This window comes from Phalacrocorax carbo, chromosome 2 (assembly GCF_963921805.1).
Source record: "Phalacrocorax carbo chromosome 2, bPhaCar2.1, whole genome shotgun sequence".
NCBI lineage: Eukaryota > Metazoa > Chordata > Aves > Suliformes > Phalacrocoracidae > Phalacrocorax > Phalacrocorax carbo.
The window spans coordinates 165,114,216-165,121,929 of NC_087514.1; the positions used below are offsets into that span (position 1 = coordinate 165,114,216).

Here is a 7,714-nt window from a genome sequence, read left to right on the forward strand (position 1 = left end):
CAACCTGTCCTTGCAGCCACAGTGATACACTGCAGCATCGTCAAAACCCTCTTTTTCACCCCTTCCCCAGATTTTTACATCAAAGTGAACAGCCCGAAGCAGCACTCATCGCTCAAATTTTACATTTTTAGTATTTTATGGTGGCGGGAGGCTCCCTTCCAGCCCCCTCCCAGCCCCTCTTCACCCCTTTGCTCCCTTCCCAGCCCCCTTTTGCAGGGCAGGGGGTGGCAGCTGGAAGCATGGCCCTGCTCTGCAGATAACAGCTGGAAGGAAAAACAGCTGGAAGGGGACAAAGAGAACATTTTCTTCATCCTCCAGCCCATCCTGCTCTCAAGCCAGAGGGTTTTACCCCCCATGCAGATCAAGGAGGGGGGTGATGTTACCCCATGCAACAAGCAGGGATTAAATAATCGCCGTTGTCCGTGACCTTTGGCGTGTTGTTATCGGTTCCTTCGCTTTGCCAGCTTGCATGATTTTATGGCTGATCTCACAATAATTGATGTTTTCCTTAAAGGCCCCGTGCTGCGAGGCGAGATTTGGCTTTCAGGGGTTCAAATCAGCAAGGTTTTGCTCGACACCCACCCCCCCCACAGCCCAAAACTTTGCAACCCCAGTATGAAGATGGCTCTAAACCTTTAATATCTGGTGATTCTTCAACCTCCTGCTCATACACAGACCCGGTGCATGTCCCTCGGTATTTCTTAAGTAGCACCGACCATGTGAAACTACTCAAAATAACTTGTTTTTCCCAGTTTTAAAGAGAAGGGATGTCCTTGATCCCCGGCACAGCCGGGATGGGGCAGCCAAGTTTTCATCCTCTTATTTAATTTTTCAAGAGTGTTTCTTCTCTCCAGCTGCTTTCAGGAAGGAATGAGCTGGGAAACAGCCTGACTGACCGTGCAGGGGGGGACACATTCCCAGAAGGGGTTCTCAAGAGGAAATTAGCTCATAGGATGCTCCAGGGATGGAAGAGAAGGGAGAAGGGAGGCACTGCCACAGCGCTTGCTCCTGCAGCTTGGTGCTGCCCTTGATACGGTCACAAGCCAAACCTTCAGCTCAGATTTGAGCTTTTCAAGCAGATTTTGGGTGAGGAAAACACCCTTACCCAGAAACTGTTTGGGGAAATCCTTTTGTAGGCACCCAGCTCAAAAACAACCTTAAATATACTTTCTAAACAAAATCTCAGCATCACCCTGTTTTAGACCAGGAGCAAAGCCTCGTTCAGCCTTGTTTAAAACAGTTTCAAGAAAAACCCTAGATCCAAATTTTAAGGGATTGCCCAGACCCTGAGTGGAGTTGGATTTCCATACCTTAAGCATATATTTCATATAAAGCATTTTATAGGCATAAAAAGAAGTAAGACAATTTGCATGGCTCGCGACATTGACTTTATATATAACGTACGTGATAAAAGCGCTATATACAATATAGACAATATAATATATATAAAATATATTACAAGGATGAATGAAAGTGTGACGTGGCACCCCGGGATGAGGAACAGACCATCCTTTTGTCCCCAAATCCACATTTTCTCCCAATCAGTGATACCCCCCAAGTCACATATCAGTAAGGAGGCGATTAGACGAGCCGTACCTTTCACAGCCAGGAAAAAAAAGGTGCGTCTGAGCTACGGGTCTTCACCGCATAACCGGAGACCTTCGGGGGGGGAAAGCGCCCTGCAGCACAACCGGCCTCAGCCCTGCAACAAAGCCAAGGAGGAGGCGATTATTCCCGGGCATCTCTCTGCCAGGCACAATACGGCAGCGTTTCAGCACCCACGCTCAATGCCACCATTGTCCCTTCCGGAGCCGCGGCTCCTGCGTGCGGTGGCACAGGGTGAAGCTTCTCCTCCTCTGCAAGGTCCCAACAACTTCATCCTACCACTGGAGAGCACTGGGAGACTGTTTTCCTCCTAGGGCAAGATAACAGACCTGAGGACAGGAGAGATCTCAGTTTTGCCTTACCAACACCGTTACGCTATTGCCTGGTGTGAGGTTCCTACGAGGGGAAGGAAATAGGAACTTAGAAAAAATACATGAGGGGTACAAAGGTGATGGGAAGACTGAATCACAGAATGCCCTGAGCTGGAAGGGACCCACAAGGACCACTGAGCCCAGCTCCTGTCCCTGCACAGGACACCCCAAATTCACACCGTGTCTCTGAGGGCCGTGTCCAAGTGCTTCTGGAACATCGCCAGGCTGGTGCCGTGATGCCTCCCTGGGGAGCCTGTGCCAGGGCCCCACCACCCTCGGGGGGAAGGACCTTTCCCTAATGCCCAGCCTCACCCTCCCCTGGCACATCTCCCTGCCGTTCCCTCGGGGCCTGGCGTTGGGCACCAGAGAGCAGAGACCAGCCCTGCCCCTCCTCCTGCCCTCGGGAGGGAGCTGCAGAGCGCCATGAGGCTGCCCTCGGCCCCCTCTGCTCCAGCTGAACAAACCCAGGGACTCCAGCCGCCCCTCGTACCGTTTCCCCTCTAAACCCTTCCCCAGCCCCGTGGCCCCCTCGGGACACTCTCCAGTACCTTTATACCCCCAATGTCCTGCGGCGCCCAACGCTGCCCACAGCACTCGGGGTGAGGCCGCCCCAGCGCGGGGCAGAGCGGGACAATCCCCCCCTCGCCCGGCTGCGATGCAGGGCTCGGTGCCCCCCAGGGCACGGCTGGCCCCCTGGGCTGCCAGGGCACGCTGCTGGCACACTGTTGACTGGGTTGAGTTTGGGTGTTAACTTGCTCACTGACAAAAAAGAAGGATGCTCTGGGTGGTATTTTGTAGGGATCCTTCCAGGGACTTTGCATCCAGATGGAGGAGCACACGGAGAAGCTGGAGAGGATGCGGTGGCGGCCAACAAGGTGGTCAGGGCTGAAGGATGGGACACATGAGGAGAGGCTGAGCTGGGTCTGATCAGGCTTGAGAAGAGCAGGGGAGACTTTATTGATAAATGCAACTATTAAATGGGAAAGTGGAAAGAAAACAGAGTTGAAACTCTTCTCAGAGGCACCCAGGACAAGAGAGGCAGCAAGTTGGCGGCATCCGAGACGGTAAGGTACGAAGGAAGATCCTGCCTGTCTTTAGAAACACCAGGAGCTGCTGCAAGATGACCAGTGAAATCTCTTCCCTATGACCACAGCCGATAGGACAAGGGCAATCAGGTTGCACCTCAGCAATAAAAGCAGCAAAGAGCTCAGAGATCGCTACCACAGCGGTGCCGTCTGCTTTGGTTTTGCTCCTGGTGTCTGCAGGTTAGCAGTAGGTCCTGGAGCTGAGGGAGTGAAGCTGCAGTGTGATGGCCCCAAGCAGCACCAGCATCCATGCTTTGGAGGGCAGATGGGGTGAAAAAACTGGTGCATTAAAAAAAAAAAGGCAAATTAAATGTGGAAAAGCTGCTGTGATGGAGCTGGGCTGCTCCCTGGGGATGCTGGCAGGGGCAGGGTGTGCAGGCAGCACTTGGGAGCCCAGGGCCAGGAGGGGGGAGCAGAAGGGACGTTCAGCCCAGGTTTGAAGCCACGAGGACGTCCGTGCTGGCCGAGATGAGTGTAGGCAGTGTGGCTTCCTGACCTCTGCAGGTCAAACTACTGTAATAGCAATCAGATACCGAATCAATGAAACATTTGAGATCATCTTTCTCGCTCAGGGAAACAGCCTGACAAGCTCTCACACCCCATGGGTGCTGGCTGTGGCTCCTCAGGGTGGGCGATGACCCCACCGGCGTGGGCAGGGACACCAGTGTCCCCTCTCCACCTGAATCTGGGTGTTAGTTTCTCCAGTCCATGCTGCCGTGTCCGGGAGGAATCCGTGGGACCACCACGAGCAGGGATGGACCTCAAGTATCCTGCACTTCCAACCAGGAAAAATTACAAGCCTCCCCTTTTCTCCTCATCCTATTCCCAGTCTATCCAGGTCAGCGCAGGGGGGACTGGAGCATTGCACTTGACTTTTTGGAGAGTTTTCCCAGCAGGGCTCAGTCCCCGTCACCTCTGTGCTGGCTTTGCATTAGGGAGCCAGGGACACCCCTGGGGCTGGATGCCCAGCACATAGGCACTTGCTTTTTATCAGCAAGACTTGCTTGATAGCAAACAGGAGAAGAAACCCTGGTGCTTCAAGGGAATATTTGCAACTTAATGCTGGACTGAGGACTTGGCTGATGGCAGGGGGACAGCCACCCTGTCCTTCCCTGAGCCTGATGGTCCCAGTTCACAGGGGCCCCCTCCCCGTGTGGGTTCACTATTATTTTAGTGCTCCTCTATGAGGCAACGAAATAAAATATATAAATTCTTTGAGCTCAACCTTGGCATCGGCATTTTGCTTTTTCAGCCTCCCTTCTTTTTATCACCTCCTCACATCTCTGGCAGCCAGGATGGGGAAAGCAAAAGCTGGGAAAACATCCTGTTCCTCCCTCTTTCCATGCCTGGGGAGAGAGAAATCAGGCGTCAAGAGGGGGGGTGCACCCCCGATTTCACAAGCCTCAGGTTGTACCAGTTGCCGCTGCACACAATCTGAATTGCAGATGGCTTCTGGCTATTTACAGGGCTGGAGCCACGTCCCGGAAAAGCAGAGTCACAGCTGCTATTGTGAGGAAAGGCTGAGCCTGTACTGGATTCCCCCCTTTTTTTTTTTTTTTTTTTGCCCGTTTTTGGAGCCTGGGAGCAGGGCCGAGTTGAGAAACAGGGAGCATGGTGTTGATGCTGGTGTCTTGCCCCAGCCGGTGCTCCTCACCATGCATACCACCCCATCTGGAGCCAGTTGGGTTTATGGATCGGCATCCTGCGCTCTCCAGGGATGACACAGTTGCACATCCAGTCAATACGCCTGACCCAAATACAGCGCCCAGCAAGGCAGGCTCATCCTGGCTCCTGGTCCAGCTGCCAGGGCAGCTCTTATCCTCGTGGAGCTGATGGAGCCGGAGACGGCTTGACTCCTACAAGCCCCTTGGAGCATCACATACCCATGGGATGCTCCCCAATACCCTGTGCTAGAGAGAAAACTCATTCCTCCCCCGTGACTTGTTCTCCAGCAGCAGCGTGGTCAAGGAAAATGAGCCCTGCAGGAGCGATATCTTGGCCAAGGGGTGCGGGCATGGGTCGGATCAGGTCCCGCCGGGGTTGATTAGCCTCAGCGAGGGTTGTGAGCTGTCGTGGTTTTATGGGACCTACCTGTTGTCACTGTTGGTGGTGCTGGTGGGTGTCTCAGCGCGAGGCAGCGGCAGCTGGCATGTGGTGGTCACCTCGCCGTCCTGTGGGAGAGCACAAAAAGGACATCAGCAACCCCAGGCAGGGACCACGTCACCCGGCATAAGATCAGTCTCAGCTGTAGCCCCCTAAAAAAGCCCAGTCTGGCATGTCTGGATTCCTCAGCTCAGGAGAGCCATCTCCAGCCCACAGAGCCCACCTCCCTCCTGCTCCCCATCTGCTGCAGGGCAAAGCCAGCTGGCTCCGCGTGGCCCGTGAGACACCCAAGGATCTTGCACCGAAGTGGGTTGGGGAGCGCCGGCAGGTCTCGCCCCGTGGCTCCGCTGTGGAGGGGTGACAACCCAAACCCCCCGCGGCAAGGCTCCCAGCTGGAAGCCATGCAGGAGGGTTTCCAGATGAGGTTTGCTGCACATCAATGGAAAAGCAGGCACTGGATATAGTAGGAAAAAAAAAAATGGGGGTTTTGCCAAAAAAATCTGGTAACTGGTGGCCTCAGACCCCTCAGCCATGCCAGGGCCAGGCAGCACTAACCCCACTGACGTGCTGAATGACCTCTCTGGAAGGTCCTAAATGCGCATGAGGAGCCCAGGCTGCCTTGCAATAAGGCTTTTTCCCCCCCCGAGAACTACTTCTGACAGCACACAGGTCGCTGTAGTCACAGCCCTACCCGCGACACGGCGTCCCCGTGCAGACGTGAGCACGTCCCATCGCGCCTTCGCACCCGGGGTGCTAAATCCCAGCGCTTGCGGTCGGAAGCGCGTGTGCAGTCCGAACCGGACACTGACGGGCAAACAAGAAACCCACGTTTATTCCTAGTTCTTTTTTTCCCCTTGTTGCTTATTTTATACGCCGGCTGCCCAATTATCTCCCAGGCTGGCTCTGCCCCGCGGTGCCTTTTTGCAATCGCACGGAAGGAAGCTTGAAAATCAGGGCTGCCTCCAAAAGCACCGAGATGCCAAGAAAAGCCACGGCAAGGACAAATCTCTGGACCTTGGCATTATTGCGGGGGGGCGAGATGCTGGAAAGAGCTGCGGGTGGATGGGCTTTGGGCTAATTTTGGCTGCTTGAAGCTATCCCGCAGCGTGGCTCCAGCCCTTCTTGGCCTCCCCCAGGCTGCTCTGGGCGCTGCCTGCCCTCACGCGTCCCTGCGTGACGTCCTTCCCAGGCAGCACCTCAGCGCCGTTGGGTCAGAGCAGAGCTCACCTCTGCGTCTCAAGCCACCAACCCCACGTTCACCCCTTGAAGGGGTACTTCTATTGCCAAAGACCTTGAACGAACAGAAGGGTGGGTGAAGTGATCAGCTCCTGCCCCAAAAGCAGCACTTCAGCCCGGATTCAGCCAAAACCACAAAAGCAAGAGCGCAAAGTATCGCTTTTAAGCAAAAAAAAAAAAAATTGCTACTGGGATTTAGTTATTTTTTGGCATTGGCTCCAAAATACCCCCAGTCCCAGCCGGGGAGAGACCCCAGAGCAAGTTTTATCCCAGCTCTTCTCCAGCATGACTCCTGGTATCATCCCACACACCCTTCTCATGGGGATTAGCCTTCCTCCCCCAGCATCCTCCTCCCGCAGGGATGCGGGACGAGGGGCTGCCACACTTCCCAGAGCATCTCGCAGAGCTGAAAAGAGTTGGAATCTGTCCAATTCTATCCCAGTCTGACAGAGCAGTGAAGAAAAAATATATACTATTTAAAAAAAAAAACCTTTTTGCAACATTTCTGTGAGCAACCCAGCAGCAAACCCGTTCTTTTGCTTGGGGGTACCCCAAGGTAGAGAAACAGGAGTCACAGCTGCACTCGGGGAGAAATTCATCCCTGTGGGCCCAGGTAACGATGTTCTTAACGGCTGTTGGGACAATGAAATAAAGCCATGTTTGACAGTGTTAGCTTCCTCTTGTCCTTCACCTCGCCCACCTTTACACCAAAATACCCCAAACCTGATGGTCGGTATGTTCAGCTCTTCCTGCCTGGAAGATCTCCTAGGTGGGAAATAGGGTCCCCCAGGACCAGCATCTTTAATCACAGAAGCCCCGTGGGCAGGGAGACACTTGTACCCTGAGTTTGCCGCAGTCTGATCCCTCGATCCCAGCCCCAGCCCCACAGCGAGCGCCGGGAGCCGTCGTTTGCCATTGTGTGGGACCCTGAATTCGGCGGCCACCGCAACCACGGTGCTCAGCACAGTCCCAAGGACGGCCGCATCCCTGACAAACCAGTACCAAAAATAAGGATCCAGAAAGGTATTTACGTTTGCAAATGCAATTAATAAAATAGGCATCCCATTTTGAAGAGGCAGAAATTAAACCCATTTCAACAGGTGCCCCGAGATTCAGTGAGCCCCTCCAAAACACCAACCAGAGAGGGGTGCCTGCCAACAGCTGCCAAAATCGATTCGCGAGAGATGCTCAGCAGCCGTATCACCTGCTCGGTGACCAGCCGGGCTCCAGCAACCTGCTCCCCGTCCGTCTGCCACCCATCGCCGTCCCGATGGCCACCCTGTCACCTTGCGTTAGCGCCGGGCGCCCGGGCGT

General features: G+C 54.4%; 1 protein-coding gene across 1 annotated transcript in view; it reads right to left on the reverse strand.

The window, feature by feature from the left end:
- GJC2 (gap junction protein gamma 2) overlaps nt 1-7,146 on the reverse strand; it is a 39,370-nt gene extending 32,224 nt beyond the window's left edge. Inside the window, exons 1-2 of the mRNA XM_064445172.1 lie at nt 5,153-7,146; nt 1,597-1,702 (exon numbers count right to left, since the gene is read on the reverse strand). The gene's annotated coding sequence lies outside the window, so the exon portion shown is untranslated. The remainder of the gene's footprint in view (nt 1-1,596; nt 1,703-5,152) is intronic.
- Between the last annotated feature and the right edge of the window lie 568 nt (nt 7,147-7,714).